Below are 19,726 nucleotides of genomic sequence, written 5' to 3'. Positions count from 1 at the left end.
TTAACGTCACTTGCTATTCTAGAAGACAGCTCGAACCTTAGGTCAGGCTCGTGCCAAAAGTTCAAGTAACAGAATAGACGAAAAAAATGAGCACTTATAAGGAGAAGATGAGAAGGAGGAGGGATGCCAGAAGAATCCCAGCAAACACAGAACGTTACCCTAACGTTGGTTTTTGGTTATCTTTTGGTTATTTTTTGGGGACCCAAATAATAACGATGCGGGAACGTTCTCTTTAGGCAGTTTTGGACAGTGAAGTAAATGAAATTCGTTACTGTACTTAAGTCGTTTTTTTTCGTATCTGTACTTTACTCAAGTACTTTTATTTTGGGAGACTTTTACTTTACTACATTTTAAAGTCAAATATTTTACTTTTTACTCTACAACATTTTGAAAAATCGACCGTTTCTTTTTATTTATCACTGGATAAAAAGTTTACTGGGCAAACTCAGAGCCATTAGAGATAGATAGATGGCTCTGGGCAAACTAAGATGACGTGTCAAACCACCAATCAGGGTACTACACGCGCTTCGTTTTGAACTTGTTTTGGTTGCTGCTGGGGGTTCAAGTAAGTTAAGAGACACAAGTGCAGCAGCCAGACGAAACTGCATTCATAAACAACGGAGGAAATAACTCGCCACAATAACAATGGCCTTATTTATACGAGTTTTTAAAGTCCTTGAATAAAAAGAACGAGTCCTTCGTGTCTTCTCTGTCTGCATTGAAACTGTGCTATTTCTTTTTACAAGAATACTCCTTCAAATCTAAGGAAACATGTACAGGTAAGACATTTTTATTCTGGTGATATTTTAAATGAGTAATCTTAACAGTAGCTTGCATAAAACTGTTTCATTGTGTTGCTAAAAAAATATATAGCCTACATATGACATGCTAAAGCACATTAAATGTTTCTTAAATTATATTCTGTAAGGCTTGTTGTATTTTTTTTAATGAAGGGAGATTGATTTCTAGATCTTTTCTTTTGCAGAGAAAGCATGGTAGCCAACATTAAAAGGTAGGTTGCTGTAACATCATGAAGGAAAGGAAACAAGAGACGAGGCTCCATCAACCTCCAGATAGTAAAAGAAAATTCCTATGAATCTGTGCCTTAAGTTTTTACTACACTTAAACTGTTAAATTATTTAACAAATAAATCTTGAAATGAGACTAACTGCTCTCAAATCCTGTTATTTCATTTGGTGTAAAAGGAATTTTTTTGGCTTTAAGGTTTTATGCTTATGATAATTTTAATAGACATCAGTGTCTGATTAATTAATGTCCTTCTATGAATAGATTGGTGAGCCAATCGAATTATGATACAGACATAAATCACAGTACTTTTTAAGTACATTTTGAGGCAAATACTTTTACTCAAGTAAAAATTTTAAGCAAGTAGGCCTACTTCTACTTTTACTGGAGTAATATTTTGTATCTTTACTTTTACTCAAGTACAATATATTTTAATGATTTCCATGAAGAAATGTGATGCTAGAAGCTTTTGATTGTTGTAAAAAAAAACTGAGAGCTATTCGGCTAACGTTAAACTGATCTGTTAACCTAAAGTGAATGAAATGTTTATTTATTTGTCCAATAGGTTTAACCGCAGTCTCACAGTTATTCTAGAGGTTTCTATTTTCTTTCTTCACTTAGTAACTTATATGTGAGAATTTAAATATATTTTAGTGATTTCCGTCTATATGAAGAGATGATGTTATTAATTGTTGTAACTTAATAATGGAATAATAGAAATATCAGTTATAAGTCGTCTTTATTGTGTTGAACTCATTTGTTATTTATATATTTGATAAAATACAATGTTATCTAAATACAATGTCTGATGTGTTGAGGTATTTTTATTTAAAATAACCTGTGTTATAATACATTCATATAATATTTCAATAGGCAATTTTTCCAGTAATAAAATAATTTAATTATTATAGATTTTGTTATTAATATATTGTTTTATTCCTCCTTATATAGAAATGTGTTTTACTTATTTTAGATTGATATGATAGATAAAAACACAACATGGAATGTAGCCACTAATAGACGTGCCGTACTTTAGTAATCCATACTTCACTGCAGCTGGAGGCTTGAGCTCTGCGCGCTCTTTTAGTGCGTGCACGGAGCCACGGCAACGCGCACTGTCCTGTAGATCATTGAACTGTTTTTTTCCATGTCAACTGTGCATATCAAAGCAAACAATTTTTGGTTCCCAAAACGTCCCCCTAACGTTAGAATAACGTTAGTTTTAGGTTCCAGGATATTCTTTGTTTTTGTTTAGCCAGGAAAGTTACGGTAACGTTAGAATAACGTTGGGGAACGTTATTTTTAGGTTAGTTTAACGTTCCCCTAAGGTTAGAAAAACGTTAAACTAACCTAAAAATAACGTTCTATTTCTGTAAAGAAAACTTCCCTGGCTTTTAAATTGTATTGTTTTCATTTTTACTAAAATTGTTATTTTTGGATTAAAACTTTTAAATGCGGTTTTCTTTCAGACATAGAAGTAAAAATAGCAGGCTTTTAATTGCTGTAATTGTATCGATATCCTACATAATCATTGTAATCTCATAAAATAATGAGCAGTTATAAGTTTGTACTCTAAAAATACTTTTATTTGTAACAAACAAGAGATAAAGAATTTACAAACGTGCGGAGAGCCATTTCAGCACTCGGACAGCACCATGTTTTTTTAAAAAAGCATTACTTAAACATGTTTCTCATCTAACCATATCCACAGGTACAAAGTCATCATATACAATAAATCCGTGAGGTAGCATTTAAAAAGACATTTAAAAATAGATGCATTTGTTCAAAGCAAAACATTTATTTACTTACCAAGCTGTGAAGCAGCTCTTTACGCCTTCTAACGTCTCATAATCGGTCTTCATTTATGTCCAAGAGACTCAATAATCTTTTACATTTCAATCCTTTAGTTTTTCATATTTAAAAGCGTTTTAGTGCTGCTGCGCATCCATGTATGTGATAAGCAAACCCGCGTTGTCATCCGGTTTATAGGCGCATATTACTAACGTGCTCTTTAAATAACAAAAACACTATTGCACCATAGACTTTAGACCAGGTTTTAGTTGGTCAATGACGTTGTCAATTTTAGTTGCCTAAGCAGGTACATATAACACATCACATTATGTACCTATAACACATTATGTACCCAAGAATGTACCTATAACACATTATGTTCCTAAAAATGTACATATAACACATCACATAATGTACCTATAACACATTATGTAGCTAACAATGTACACATTATGTACACTATAACACATTATGTACCCAAGAATGTACCTATAACACATTATGTACCTAAAAATGTACCTATAACACATTATGTACCTAAAAATATACCTATAACACATTATGTACCTAAAAATGTCCCTATAACACATTATATAGCAAAAATGCAACACATTCTATACCTATAACACATTATGTACCTATAACACATTATGTACCTAAGAATGTACATATAACACATTACATTATGTACCTATAACACATTATGTACCTAAGAATGTACCTATAACACATTATATAGCAAAAATGCAACACATTCTGTACCTATAAAACATTATGTACCTATAACACATTATGTACCTAAGAATGTACATATAACACATCACATAATGTACCTATAACACATTATGTAGCTAACAATGTACACATTATGTACACTATAACACATTATGTACCTAAAATGTACCTATAACACATTATATAGCAAAAACGCAATACATTATGTACCTATAACACATTATGTACTTAAGAATGTACATATAAAACATCACATTATGTACCTATAACACATTATGTACCTAAGAATGTACATATAACACATCACATTATGTACCTATAACACATTATGTACCCAAGAATGTACCTATAACAGCTATAGCTATAAGACAACACACTAAATTTGTAAAAAAAAATAGTTTTATTTTGATATAGCTTGCCGCAAATTCCTGAAATGGCATAATTTGTAAGTCTTTAACACTGATAGTATTTACATACTTCACATTACTAATTGGAATTTAAGAATCAGCTTATTGTTTGTGATACAACATAAGAGTCATCTGATCTCGCAAACATGGAGCCACACTGTAAAAAGTGAAAGACTGTACAGTACAGTATATAAGGTCAAGGTTGAAGTAATTCAATGTTGTGATTTTAAATAATCGAAGAGGTCACTCATTGCACGGGCAGTGCATTAACAATATTATCATTAAACTCTAGGTAATTTTAGGAATGTTTTGACAAACTCCCACAAACATTTTTATATCAACCATCTTCAGACTTACATCTAGAAATGGGATTTAAACATGCTTTCAAGACGAATAACAGTTGTTGAGTTTCATTATAGGTTATTTGATGCATTTACTGTACATATTTGATATAAGGTTATAATGGTCTTTATAACAAACTACTATCCTTAAAAGACCTATTAGTATATATTGGGAATTATATATTTCTTTAAAGTACTTATTTAATCACCTTTAGGTCAATGTTAATTGATGATCTGCTAGCCTAATGAGTTCCCTTAGGAACGAGAATGCTGACACATCGATTTTTCTGGAGAAAGTCTGGATTAAAGGGTTATCCGTAGGTTAATACATCACAATTCCTCATACAAATGCCTTGTTGCATGACATCATATTCATTATGTATGTTTTTCTTAATTTTTTTTGTTTTTTCATGCTAACCTAGATTACTTTTTCAATACACACAAAATCTGTTTCATCAAAAGCAAAATCTTGGACAGTGATAAAGTCTTGCTCTCGCAGGCATTGTATTGTTCTGTCATAACTCTAATCAAAGTAACCACAAACATTTGCCCTCATCTCAAAGTGTAACAGAGCGAATTGCAAAAGAAAAACAAAGACACAGAGCAGGAGAAAATGTTAAAGGATTTGGATGCTCGGTAGGCAATCGTTGTAACAAGCCTCTTGATAACCCGTGATGTATCATATTTGCCTAGCTTGCATCTATTTTCACTATCCAACAGGGAATGTGAACAGTACACAAGGCTGTTTGTAATATGCAGTCACCATATTCATTAATGATGTTATTATCTTTCCCTAGTACTTTCATATGAGACTATACAGTACCATTTACAGCATTGCCTTCTTTTTTTACAGTGTAACTTAAATGTGAAATGTTTTATTACTATTTCTTTTTACAGCAGTATAAAACATTTTATTAAAGTGCAAGTAGTTATGTATGTTTTATTTCTTAAATATTACTTTCTGTTATGTATTTTTATATTACTTTTGTGTGACAATGTGTGTGTTACAAAACCTGTATCTGTATTTGTATACATTTACCTGTGCCCGTAACAAATCTTCCCAAACAAATATTAACTAGCCTACAGTGAAAAGTCATGACAACATAACCCCTACACCTTATCTCTTTCTCTAGCTATGATGGGTACAGTGGTGCCACTCAGCTAACTCGACATGTAAACTGTTGCTGGTTAAGCCATCACTAGTGTATCTATGATGTACATCATGTTGATTTACCAGCACTGTAGCCCACATCCATTGTGCCCGCGGGAGATTCACTGTTGTTTCCACGGCAACAAGCAGACCCTTGCCCTTCCCAGGGCTCCTGACATTCATTTGGACCGTACCACCTCACACTGTAAACAGGGGGTTTATAAAACGAGTGTCATGGCAAAATGTTTTACTACATTAAACTGACATATCAATAACATCGTTTTAACGTGTTAAATACGTATATGTGATTAAAATAAAGGAAAATATACGTTAAAAGATGCATTTAAACATTAGTACATAACCGCCCCCCCGGCCCTGTCACATGACTTGGTCCCTCCTCCCACGAGCTGTCAGAGCAGCTTGTTGCACGACCAGCTTCTTGGTAAACTAACTTGAGTTGGGTGTAAAATCTAAACCAGTCGCCTGACCAGTGGACCGACGAGAATGTTCGCTTCGCTTAGAAAACAAACGTCAACTCATCTGACCTAACGCGTCGTTCGCGCCGGATTTTCATCGGGAATTTGCGCTGGCTGCGCGATTTGGTCAAGAAGCAGAAGCAGGTCACGTTTACCAGGTAAGCTGCATGAACACTAGTCATTTAACCTTTCAAAAAAAGCTGACCAGGCTTTGCCCGGTTTAAAATGACCGTGTCATTGCACGCGGAAAGCGCGTTAAGAAATCGTCGCTCTGTGATGTCGACATGGCTCCAGTAAACCGAGCGAGAGCGAAAGAAGTGCGCGACAACTTTCCACGTTTGCGCGGATTGCCCGCGATCCCGGCCGCCCTATAAATCACCGTTAACGTGACAGAGGATGGTGAAGTTGACGCAGCGTTCGTGTATAACTAGCTGAAATAACCTAACGTATGATGTTTGTTTGTTTTGAGTGTTTAAGTTGAAGATGATTGCCTGTTTTTTTTCCGCGTCATGTCTTCGTGAAGAGAATTAAACAGATTTCTGCGTGCTTCTGTCAGAAAGGAGCAGCGCTGCGATTTCTGTCAAGTTCAAGTTGAGTAGGAGTTTATATTTTGACGGAAAAACATGTGTACATGTAAACGGAGTGGGTGAGTCGCTCAAAATCGTACTTAGTCTGTATTAGTTTAAGTTAGTGACGCCTTTTCCCCGCGTCATCCCTCCGTGAGGAGAATTTAACGGAATAAATCACGTCAGTGTATAAATCTCGCGCGATTAGTCAGTGTAATCTTTCCTGTCAAATATATGAGTTTGTGTCTGAGTATGCAGTCTGAGGAAGCTTATTTATGTAAATGTTGACATAAGTTACATATTGTGTGGTTTAAAACGCACAGTTTATATTTTAGGTTTAGACGCGTGTTTAGAATAAATCCCGTCACTTTATACATCGCATCTGGTAAATGCAGTAATGTCTTCATAATACCCAAACATTTACATTCAAGACTCGGGTCACACGCCGTTCCCCAAACTAGTCCGGTCACGAAACCGCTCCCAAATCCCGCGCCACACCCTGTGCGCGCGCCGAGCGCGTGAGACCCATAACAACCAGTGCATTAAAGAGATAGTTCACCCAAAAATTTAAATTCTGTCATAATTTAGTCACTTTCATGTTGTTACAAACCTGTATAGATTTCTTTGTTCTGATGACCACAAAATAAGACATTAAGGAATGTTTGTAACCAAACCGATCATGAGCCCCATTCACTTCCATAGTATTCTTTTATCCTACTATGGAAGTCAGGGGGCTTCATGATCGTTTGGTTTCAAACATTCCTCATAATAGCTTTCTTTTTGGTCACCTGAACAAATAAATGTATACAGGTTTGTAACAACATGAGGGTGAGTATATGAAGACAGAATTTTTATTTTGGGGTGAACTATCCCTTTAACACACTGTTATCATCACCACCGTTTCCAACACAAGCAACGGGCGTGTGATACCGTCTACCCGGGATGCAATCGACGCCAGATGTCCATAACGCTTCACGTGGCAGTCTACGCGTCGAATCATGGTGGATCTAGTTGTAGATGGGACTTGACCCAAAAGTGCTGCGTTGTGTACCACGATATGCTGATGGTATCAGATAGTAATACCATGGGACTTTGATAAGCATATCCGAGTTAGCTTAAAGAAGAACCTGAAAATGATCTGATAATAAATATGGTTTTACTACAGTAACTAACCATAGTTTAACTGTATAATTTGTGGTAACCATAAAAGTTTGTTTTAACTAGCCACAGTTTATTTGTAGTTAAACTATAATGGTACAAATATTTCAAAACACCTTTACTATAATAAGACCATTGTTAATAACCCTAAGGGGTGAGTTACTTGAGAAACTGCTGAGAGAGATGTGATATATGCTAAGATGCTTTTCTTAATCTCAATAAGCATAATGCAGGTATGACCTGAATCGGAATCTAATTCCATGATCTCATTTTAATTTGCCCTCGCAGCAGGTATTGCAACTTTCTTGTTAAGTGATTTAAATGTTAGTTTTGTATTTAAATTAGGATCTAATAGGCATTTCACTTGGGGGTGTAAATCGGACAGTTCATTGCGATATGATACAATGTCGACAACATTTACGTTACTTTTTTAAAAACTTACGGATGCAATTAAAATATATAACATGAACGTTTCACTAAAAAGGCACAATCTCTGGCCCAATTGGGACATTAATAACAACAAACTAAGAAAAAATACACTTTTTTTAAATATAGAAAAAAAATGATAAGGGAAAAATGTCATAAAATTAAGCTTATGATGGCAACAGTCAAAGTCTTTAGCGTTTCAGCTGGTGCTAACAAAGGTTTTTTGCCAATCTGTGTTTCCAATCAATTTTTCAAATACAAAATATTTCCAAACCCACAATTTGCGTCTAATAGCAGTCATCGCGTCTTCTGCGTCTTTCGCTGTGTTTTCGCTGCTTCAACCGCTTTGTTGCTGGATTGCATTCACTTGCTGACACTAGCACACGAAAATAAATGAAAACGTGCGCGTTAGCGGAAATGCGTGGATGGACGTTAGGTCAAGGAAAGTGTCAAAATAAAGATACCTCATATCGATATTTTATGTGTGGCATCAATGCATCGATCCATATCTAATTTTACTGCAGTAATATCTTACAGAAGCGTCTGTTTTAAATTGTTTTTGCTTGTCAGTGTCATGGAGTTTATATCTAGCAGTTGTCATTGGATCAGTCCTCTCTCATGCAAATACGTTTTCTTATTGAAGTATCCAATTCTGAATGTTACGCTAACCAATCAGAAATAGGTCGCATAATGTGTCTTTCAATTTCCATTTATTTACATTAATTCGTTTAGCAGAGGCTTTTATTCTTATTCACCCAAAAGCACTTTACAAGGAAAAATACAAATAGAAGTGATTCATTGTAAAGAGGCATTACATGGTGCACTGTTGCAAATCATAATAATAGTTTGAGGATGTACGCAGAAATCTTTATTTACTCGAGTCACTTTTAACATAAGGTGATCTTGATGGATCTGCATGCTGCTAAGAATCGATTACAGTCTGAAACAGAAAACTTGGAGGTGGTTTACATTTCTGTAGAACATTAACAATATAACACATTCGATAAAGTAATCATTAACCTATGCTCCACGAGAACTTATAATTGATGTTTGTAATATAATAGCTCTGTTAGTCAGAGCAATTAAACACGGAAAAGCAAGAACCTGGAAGTAAAATATTTAGACTTGATGTCTCTGTCAATAAATGATTTGGTGTCTAAAAGGATGAGTCAGATTCCATGCATTATATTGAAGATTAAATCATTTATCTTAGACAGCAAGGGATGCCGAACCCCAGTGGTGGCCGGTAACTTGAAAATATGTGTTTGGAGTGTCGTGTGTTGCTCGTCATGTCAAAATATGTGTTATTTGAGTAATGTGAACCTATGTGCATCATTTGTCTTGTCAAAATACGTGCCTGCTGCACACGCGTCGAAAGGGTTTATGATAAGACATACGCTCACGTTCACAAGATACTCGCAAGACACTCACTTAACACTAAACTCTGATTACACATGAGATTAAACGAGTATCTGGTAAACGCCAGCGTGTTTTTATCATAAACCACTTAGAAGCGTCTGCAGCAGGCTCGTATTTTGACATGACGCGTGATGAACATAAGTTAACATGACGTACCGAACACATATTTTGACATGATGAGCCACACACGACGGGCCAAATACATGTTGTGACGAGCTTCGCATCATGAGCCCTCGAAAAAAGTCACCGGCCGCCACTGACGACCCCTAAATTAATTTCGTATTAAAACATTGTACGTGTTATTTTCTTCAACAAAAGTTGCATGCATGCACATGCACTAAAATGCATGTTTAGCTTAGTTAATTTCTTAAAGGTATAGTTCGGGTAAAAATTATGTTAAACTCATACATTTTTTACTCACCCCTAGGCCGTCCGAGATGCATATGTCCATCATTTTTCAGACGAACACATTTTCAGTTATTTTAGAAAATGTCTTATAAACAGTAAAGTAATGGGGTCCAGCTCCTTTAAGTCCAAAAAATGTGCATATATCCTTCCCCAAAGAAATCCAAACGGCTCCAGGATGATCAACAAAGGTCTTCTGAGGCTAATCTGCGCGGTGTTGTTGTAGAAATATCCATATTTAAAACTTTATAAAACAACTAGCTTTCGTTAGCGCCGCCATCTTAGACTCCTCTGTATTCAGGAGAGACTATTAGCGTAGTGTACGCACTTTTCTTAGTGACGTATGACAAATGCGGAGGGCGTGGAAACCTCCGTAAACTGCGTATGCTCTCATCTTGAATGCGGACGCGACTAAGATGGCGGCGCTACTGGAAGCTAGTTTTTTTTCGTTTATAAAGTTTTTAAATTTGGATATTTCTACAACAAAATAGCGCGGATTACCCTCAGAACGCCTTTGTTTATTATCCTGGAGCCGTTTGGATTTATTTTGTGAAGGATGGATGCATATTTTTTGGACTTGAAGGATGTGGACCTCGTAACTTTACATTTAATTAACTGAAAGATCTAAAACATTTTGTAAAATAACTGAAAATGTGTACGTCTGAAAAATGATGGACATATGCATCTCGGACGCTTCGGGGTGAGTAAATCATGGGTTTAATATCGTTTTTGGCCGAACTATCCCTTTAAGCCAGATGCAAATGTTTTTCAAAGCATGCAGTATATGACCTCATTTTTATATGTTAAATCATCTCAATATTCGCAATTTCTTAGTAAATTTAAGTAAACCAACTTAATCAAATTGATAGTTGACAGTCGGGTTACCACCAGGGTTACTCGGCAGTCGCATTAGTGAGTGAGTGTCTCACTCCATTGACGTCTAAGCAGCGCATTGTTTTAACATCATTTGCCGTAGCTTTTGTAAAAGCACTTTGGCTGTCACATAATTGCAGTGCGGCTGCAGGATTGAGAGCCCCTGAAAGCAGGAGGCTACAGCTGTTGTATTGATTTCCATAGAAACATCGTGAAGCGGGTCTGACTCATCACTTCTTCCCCACTGCATCATCCCTCACGTGACGCCAAGAGGCTTCCTGTCACGAAGGTAGGGGAGGAGATGTGTCCTCGTTGCCCTACGGTAACGATGCTCATTGTCATAGCGATGGGTTGCCAGGGGATGCAGAGACCTTGGAGGGAGGCAGAGATGCTGGGTTCGATGGAGGTGTTAGACTTAATAATTTAGTCGCTGTGTGATTATACAAACACTGCCTTGAGGGCGAATGTATTGCTTTCTGTTTATAAGGCAGTTTCATGTGTAATTGAGTACAGTTGATAATAAAAAAATAACAAAACTGCAGAATTAAGATGTGACGTCTGAAGTTGCCATTTGTAATATCTAAAGCTTTCCGCATCTGGCACCATAATGCAATGTCATTATCATATTGATATGTGATTCATTTGTTAGTGTCTTGTAACACCAAATTTATTTTTAAAAGATAAAAGGCTTTTTTGTGATAGATTTCACATCTCAAAAACGCAGTATGTGATTCGGGGAGACTTTAAATTCTCTGTTGCTATGCTGCAAAATCGGGGAAATACCTTTTAAGATCAGCATTTAGAAATGTGTGAGGAGGCGGTCGTCTGAAGCTCTGAGGTCAGCCTGCCAGTTGAGGGAAACTCGTCCAACAACAGAGCCTTAGACAGGGAATGCGGAATGCTATTGGCTGGATCACGGATGGGCGGCCCGTAGCCGGAGGCAGTCTGGCAGGAGGAGGGGGGTGGGAATGGCTGGAAATGTTTCAGCCAGATAGTTCAGCAGCAGGACGTGCTGGTGCTTTCTGCACTGTATCCCCGTCTCGGCATGGGCCTTCAGCTCACGACTGCACACGGGCAATGACAGAGATTCACGAGGCCGTTATATCTGGAGAGGGTGAAGTGAATGAGTCCGATCGTCGCACCAGGTGCCTCTTTGCGTAAACCAAGAGAGGAAACGCGGAGGAGGCTCAGTTATTCCGACAAGGTGGGAGGACTCTTTCTCTTTTAATTTCGTTTTTTTTCCCACCATAAGGAATTTTGCTGCAATATGCTGCATGCAGGCAGGGGTGTGTGTGTGTGTGGTGGGGAGGGGGGTTAGGACGAGGTGTGGAGTTGTGTCAGTAAGTTGTCCTATTCCTGTCTTTGTCCCATGTGTATCCCATTTCCCATGCCTTTCCGGTTTGTTTTCAGTATTGTAGTTTTGATTTTAGTAATGCTTTCCATATTCTGTAGTTGGAGTGACTAATTGGTTTGCATTCGACCGCAAACCAAATGCATGTTTGTGTGAAGGTTTGAAGTTTTGTTTTCTTTGGCAAACGTTTTTTATCGCACTTGAAATCAATCCAAAGTTTTCTGCTTTAGTGCTGGGCAAGCACGTCTGTAAAATAGTCTAATCTGTGGATTTTATTTCAACGTTATAAACTTCATATACGCAAGCTCAAATCCGACTAGTCATGCAGTACAGACTTTAGAGAGCAGGACTTGCGCCGTGGCAGGAAAAGGCCGCATTTGTGTCGAACAGTTGGCAAATGTTTTAGGAGGAAGAACGTGTTTTTTTTATAGTCAGACTGACTCTGCCCTTCCCGTTTAAAAAAAAAAAAACTCATGAAAACAGTCCAGACAGCCACTGACTCTATATTTGCAGTGAGAGAAGCAGCAGTCTTCTAAATCGATCTGAAATGCGTTGAGACATACATGGAAAGGTAATTAGGTCTCACCTTTTAACGCTTAACAGCTGCTAGGCATTTTTCGTGAACAAATTACCCTTTCTTATGAGCTGATTTTAGTCGGGCTGTCGTATTGCGCACTTAAGAAGAGAAGCCTGACTTCGTGCCAACATTTTCCTAGCGTACTGTCAACATTTATGTTATGTCAAATGAATGTTTATTTTAGACTGAAGGGAATATTTGAACATAGGTTGTGATTTTATAAAGGGGGCAGAAATATGTCTACCTGTCAAACCTTTATTTAAAAGTAAGTTGGCAGTCTCGTTTTTCTAAGTAAAACCTGCTTTTATCATGCAATAGCTTTTTGAAAGACGGTGCATAATGTCTGTCTTTTGCCAAGTACTGTAGATCAGATTAGTGCCTAAATGATCTTCTTAATTAAATTGTACATCAGTTTCACACAGCCTGAGGATAGGAGCGCAGTACCAGCACGACACGTCTGTCGTTCACACGGCTATAAATATCTGGAGACGATGATCTGGGGGATAAAAGTGGCCTTGGCGTTATGAAGATAATAACTTAGGTCACCCAGATTTAGTTTTAGATTAAGGCTATTATCTTATGACACACCTGGTTTTGCTGACCACATCGAATAAGTGCTGTGTGTACCTCTATAGCATTAGATTTTGTCTTTATATACTGCGTTGGATTCAGTACCAACATTGTGTCAGTTCTGTTTTGGGAAATTAGAAATTTTAACTATGTTTGATGCATTGGTAGATAGTAAGGCATTAAGGGCGATTTATAGTCGTGCGTAGATCCTACGTAGCCTGACGCGCACCTCACAAAATTTTTAACAGTGCGTCAGATCTACGCGGACCGCAAGCGCTGTGATTGGTCCACCAGAACCCCTTCCGTCAGGTAAAAAAAACTGCGTCATACTGTAGGTATTTCCGTTTGTGACGGTGAAAACAAAGATGAGCCAAGTTGAGGAGTGATTTAACTCAAACTACATCAAAAATCGCTGTTTATTTACTTCCATCATTGCTGGTCTTCTCAAATTATACACAAAAAGTTGCTGTTTCTTCTTCGTTTGCGGGTTAACTTGCTTAGCTTCTTCTTCTGTGACTTCTTCTGCTGCTACTGTGGTTACACGCGTGGATACTGCCTACCAGCGGTCGCGCGTGTGTTTGCACGTCGACGTGGACGACGACGCAAAAGTATAAATGAAAACCGACACGGAACCTACGCCGTCACTGCTACGCCGTAGGACCTACGCACGACTATAACGAGCCCTTAAGTCAAGGAGGACCGGATTGTTTTAAATTTGGCATTTATTCTCTCTTTATAGTTTTCATAATGATTATTGTAGTATGTGGACATGAATGATGCCCAGAGTGTGCTGCTTGCTAGTGGGTGAAAGATGTCTTTCAAGTTCATGTGAACGCAAATGGCCTGCAGACTCGGATTTAGTGCGCTATTTGCAAGGGGAGGCAACTGATATCAGTGATGACCCGCAGGCTTGGGGGCGGAACAATGAGCCAAGATATTCTCTCTTGGTCAACGTTGTGAAAAAATATCAATCTGCGTTACCAGTACACCATCTACGCATTTATTGGAAGACTGGAAACATTATAATCCAAAACAGGTTCCTAAATTGAACCGTGTGTTGTTTCACGGATGGAAGTGCTACAATAAACACGAACATAGGGCATCGTTCCCGTTGGATCTCCAGGGGTCGGCTCGAGCAAGATGACCAAGCACATCTGTTCAATAATTTTAATAAAATACACTTTTGAAATTTGGGAGTCTCTCTGATTGGTAGATCTCACGAGTTGCAATATCTGCAGTGCTTGGATAAATTCAGATTTTGCATCTAAAACCATGCCGAAAACGTGACTGTGCCACTTTATTCCTTCTTTTCCAAGTACTTGTGCTCTCCAGAGCGTCTGCCATTGCTAAGTTACCTGAGCATTGCTTGATGTTGTGACGAGCACCCGCTAGCGAAAATAAATCGCTGCCTATGAACATGCATGTTTGTTAAGATACAAATATCTGATTCTCATTTACATTTTATATTTCAAAATATATGTATGCCCACACGCACACATTCTATAACCACCGCCCCAACCATGAATTGATGCATTACTATCGCGGTGGTAAAATACTGCCAAAAAATACATTCAGTCTATAGGCCTGCACAAGAATAACCAAAACAACAGTGGTGGTCTGCAGCACTGTATTTCGTGCTGCTCAAGATACTGAGTTTGTTAACATTTCCCCAACAAAGTTAACTACATTTTGTCACTTTATAGTCCAGGGTCACTTGTAGTAATAAATCTACCTCACTGTCCATTTAAACCAAGCTGCTTGATGCTGTTGCCATCTTGATGGTTTGTATTTATCGCTATGTAGAAGACTGTGCGCAGGCATGTAGGATTTCTTTGCGTGGTAACATCGCCATCTACTGGCCTGGCACGCATAATACAGCGTTCTAAGTTGTCCTTAAGGGCTCGTTATAGTTGTGCGTTGGTCCTACGGCGTAGGTTCTGCGTTGGTTTTCATTTATACTTTTGCATCGTTGTCCTCGTCAAAGTGCAAACACAAGCGCAGAACGCTTGTAGGCAGTATCCACGCCTGTAAGATCAGTTTTTTTTTACCTGACGGGAGGGGTTCTGGTGGACCAATCACAGCGCTTGCGGTCCGCGTAGAACTGACATGCTGTTAAAAATTTTGCGAGGTGCATGTCATGCTACGCAGAGCTACACACAGGCTACGGATAACTTACGGCCTAGAGCTTATGCACGACTATAAATCAGGCTTTACGGATTATCAGAAGTTCTTGTTGTTTTTGTTGTTGTTCATTTAGATCTTAAGAGATCCATTGGTTAGTCTGCAGACACCTTTAATAAAGAGGTCGGATGATCTCCTCAAGGGAATCTCACTGACTCGATCTGTTGTTGGTTCAGCTCTGCTTGGGATTGAAGCTAAAATGTTTGTATTAGCAGCTTAGCTACTTTGCCAAAGCAACTTACAAATGGGAAAGCATCAAACAACATAACAATAAGCTACATTTGGGTTAAGGTGCACTCTCAGAGAAATGGTACGAGAAGGTACAAAAGTTGTCACTGGGACAGTACCTTTTCAAAAGGTCCTAGTATGTACCATTTTGGCACAGATATGTACCTTTGAGGTACCAATATTCACCATTTGGGTACAAAGGAGTACTTTTTAAAAAAGGTACCACCCCAGGGCTAGGATATGTCTTTTAGGTGAATTTAAAGAGTGCTTGTCTGGTCTTGGTTTAGGTGTTCTTGACTTATCATTATATGGAGGACAGAGCACACAGACACTGCTAATTTCTGCAGGTCGCAACAAGAAACAATTGCAGACACCTTCCTTCCATGCACATTATCTGTCTGTCAATGCAATAAGTTAACTATTACAGTCATTTCAGTAACGGTCACCAAGTGATCATACATATGACCCGAACCAATTTAAACATGCATCATTCACAAAATCTTACAGCTTCTCAACTCTTTGTTTATTTGGTTATGATTTTATTTACAGCTTTTATTTTATGTCTTGCAGTCTTGTGGCCACTCTTGTATAAACATAAGTTGTCACTGAACGCCCTAACCAGATATTATCATGTCATGTGGAGTTAACCAGCCCTCGTCTTTGCTCAATGCTGTCCTCAGTTGAACGGTCAGCTGATGTGGAGCCATTTGCATCGATTTGCCTGGAACGGCGGTAGCTCCAACGAATAAAGCAAATGTTGGTTCGCAGCTGTGCTTTCATGGTTCGTCTTTTACTGCTGTTTCGTTTTAACTTCAACGTTCTGGGTTGATTTTAACCAATACCGTATGTTTGCCGGGTGAACTTGTGGTTGCTTCATTGTAGAGATGCACCGATTGCAAATTTCTTGCCGATTTTCCTGTAGGTGTGACCTGCTGATTCAGATTTTTTCTAAAAGGCCCAAAAACTTTATTTTTATCATGAAATGAAAAATGAAACATTGCACTTTCACCCAAACTGCATTAAATTACAGGATCTTTTGAGCAGATCTCAATGGATCACTGACAATATGTTAGATGTTCAAATATCAGGGTCTTAAACCCAAGACCATTTCGACTTGTTTTCGTACTGAAAGGCAAGTGTTTTTAAAAGTCTTATTTGTGTTAACAGTCTGAAGGTTTGTAATTATGGTGCGATTTGTGGGGGCGGTCCGTCTTTGTCAAACGAATCACTTTTCCAGGTACGGAATTAAATTAATGCTGCTGTTGGATAACGGGTCGGATGCTGCTTCCACTGCGAGTGTGACGTTATTGCTTGGGTCACTGGCAACAAAAGGACCGATCGGAATCGGAATGTCGTGGGAATGACTGACCGGATCATCGGCCATTTAAGGTCTCTGGTCGGATGATCAATGCATATATATACTTCATTGCACCTTGAACGGAGAGCTGATAGTAACGGTCCTCACTTTTTGGTGGTCTATTATGTCAGTTTACAAGCTTTAAGCACTTCTAGCTGACAGATTGTATTACCAAAGAACCCTTTAACTGTCATTCACCTCATAAATTAGACCATCGGGTTTCTGACTTCTAAAAATACATGAGGATTAATTGCACGAGGTCACATCTGACATGGTTTCTATCCCATTTTTTATGGGTGACTCTCCGGGGGTAAGGCTATGAAATTAAATCTTTCCGTAGAGACCGTGTGCGTGACGAGTATTGCAGGCCGTTTCATTTAATGATGGAAAGATTGAAATGAATGCGACAATGGAGCGTAGATTGAAAAATTAAAAATTCTGTCATCCAACACTGGGATTTTTTTTCATTTTAAGGCTATCTGCCCTTTTCCTATGAAGTCTCCTTTAAAGTTTTGCCAAGGTGAAAGCTTTGCTAATGTGTTTTCAAGAGCTCAAATGATGTTTCACACAAGAATCTCACGTTACAGCTGTACCAGAAAGCTTTGTATAATGAAGAAATAGCTAGTTGACAGTTTGAACCTCAGTTGTTTGACTTGTCATCTTGACTTATCTTAAAGTGACTGAGCTTTAGCTTTTGCTGTCTTATAACTCACAAAGCTCACGCATGTTGTTTTGGTAAAGCACGTGTTTATTTTAATGTCGTGTTTCGTCATTGCATAACGCTTTCTGGGTTGTGCACATCTGCTCGTGTTTCTGTTGCGCTACACCTGTTGTACTTTTTTGAAAGGGTCGATTTCTCTCATTACAGCTCAATTAGATTTTCTTTGAGTCTGCGATCTTGTGGTTGCTAGGCATTATGGGAAATAGATGGAGGAAAAAGACCCTTGGCAACAAGAGTGGAAAATGAAAGACACACTCGAGTTCATTAGATTTGTCTGATGCTCGATTTGTGTTATTGGTGAAAGACAAAAAATGGATCTGGATTACTACGAGCGAAATAATGAAGTGAATCAATCCTAGTGGCTATGACAGGAATGGAATACTACACTGCATAGTGCACACTGAACACCATATGATTAATAGGACCTACTTATTTTTTAAGTAGGTGAGTGGTGCATAGTATGCAACAATAAATCTCCATGTTGCTTGGTTGTGTCCATGACATTTCAACATTATTCATCATTTTTTATTTTAATATCTGTAAACATGTCTCAAATTTTGTCAGCCATAGCAAATTAAAGGGTTGTTATTGATTTATTCAGTACAATAAACAAGGAATGGAAAGGTCCGTCAAAATGTAGAAAACCATGTATCATTGTGCTCAATTGTATGCACCATTTTTGGCAATGTATGTCAAGTATTTTACACTTACAATCTGCATATCACAAAATGAGTATGAGTACTACTAAATACTACTGAATTTAGATCAAACCAAGTTTAAACAGGTTTTATGCATACTAAACCTCACCACAATAATTGTATTCTACCTAATCTGAAGGTTTGGGCAGGTGTTTGGTTGTCTGTTGGGTTTGGAATAAGCGTTGGGGATGTGTCTGTCATTACACGGCAAACAGTTTCTTAAGGGGCAGCTATGGGTTTTACAGCCCCGTTTCATCTGACTTCACCACCCCCTCCTGTTCTCCTCTCCCTTAGTTTGCACAAGAAAATATTTCCAGATGTTCCGAGAAAAGCGCTTTATTTCAGGTTCATGCGTCATGCCAGAGCCGGTGTGTTTTGGAGTCTAGGTATGCTTTTTCAAAATCTGCCAAAAATGATTTGGGGTTGATAGTTTCCTCCTGATAGTTTGATATGTGTCTGTCTGGGTTTGTATTTCTCTCTCCCTATGTCTGTGTATTTTTGGTGGCACAGTGTTTGAACCGTGTTGTTGGGTGGAGGTCTTGTGGCACACATTGGCTGCGGTCGTCGCGGCTGGGATACGCATCTGTTTTACTTGTTTTCATGCAGTTGGGTGGCTGCCAGGAACATTGCGACGCTGCGTGTTTTCTGTTGGCTAAATGATCAGTGTGCATTACTCAACAGGTTAGGCAGTCTTTAAAACTTTGTTTGGGTGGGTTGGTGCTACTGTGTACCTGGGTTCGTGCCAGTTACTAGACTTTACCACATGTTCTGTTCTTCTGTGATCTGATGGTTACCATGGAGCTAGTTTGAGATTCGAGTTTAAGTTACAGCAATGGTTTAAGAAAATACATGTTAATTATATTTCTTTTAAGTGTATATTGCTCTGTGCTGTTGAACTATCTGACTGCATCGGAACTGAAAATTTAGTCCAACATTGTGTGGTCTTTTACTATCGTACTAGGGCTATGCAACACTATTATCACATTATTAAAAAAAATCATTTGGTCTATAAAGTAGTGATGCACCGATATATATGCCTATGATTGATATCGGCAGATTAAAGCATTTTTCCCAGATAGTGTTGCAAAGGGGTGGAATGTTTCCAATACATTTCTGGAAACTTTACATAGGAACTTAATCTGGGGAATTTTTAAAAATCCGCTCCCCTTCTCCCTCTCATAATGAGGGAGAGTGTTACTGAGTCGAAGTACTCCCAAAAGTGCTATACAATATTACCCTTTTAAATCCGCTTAGAAAAGCGCCACGTTTT

General features: G+C 38.1%; 1 protein-coding gene and 1 long non-coding RNA gene across 16 annotated transcripts in view; one reads left to right on the top strand and one right to left on the bottom strand.

The window, feature by feature from the left end:
• Positions 1-4,741: 4,741 nt before the first annotated feature.
• On the bottom strand, positions 4,742-5,949 carry LOC129445089 (uncharacterized). The gene is made up of 2 exons (XR_008644707.2): positions 5,813-5,949; positions 4,742-5,653 (listed from the first exon to the last, which is right to left on the bottom strand). It is a non-coding gene; the product is annotated as an uncharacterized lncRNA (long non-coding RNA).
• mbnl2 (muscleblind-like splicing regulator 2) overlaps positions 5,884-19,726 on the top strand; it is a 66,844-nt gene continuing 53,001 nt past the window's right edge. For 3 of the 15 annotated variants that reach the window (XM_055206198.2, XM_055206200.2, XM_055206197.2), the window contains exon 1: positions 5,887-6,084. The gene's annotated coding sequence lies outside the window, so the exon portion shown is untranslated. Of the gene's footprint in view, positions 6,085-6,237; positions 6,380-6,553; positions 6,573-11,736; positions 11,978-12,554; positions 12,696-19,726 lie in introns of those variants that run through there. The other 12 variants (XM_055206188.2, XM_055206199.2, XM_055206196.2 and 9 more) reach the window with 10 other exon arrangements.

This window comes from Misgurnus anguillicaudatus, chromosome 3, assembly GCF_027580225.2.
Source record: "Misgurnus anguillicaudatus chromosome 3, ASM2758022v2, whole genome shotgun sequence".
In the NCBI taxonomy this organism is placed as follows: Eukaryota; Metazoa; Chordata; class Actinopteri; order Cypriniformes; family Cobitidae; genus Misgurnus; species Misgurnus anguillicaudatus.
Note: the sequence above shows the minus strand (reverse complement) of the source record. Positions and strands in the feature narration are given on the sequence as shown.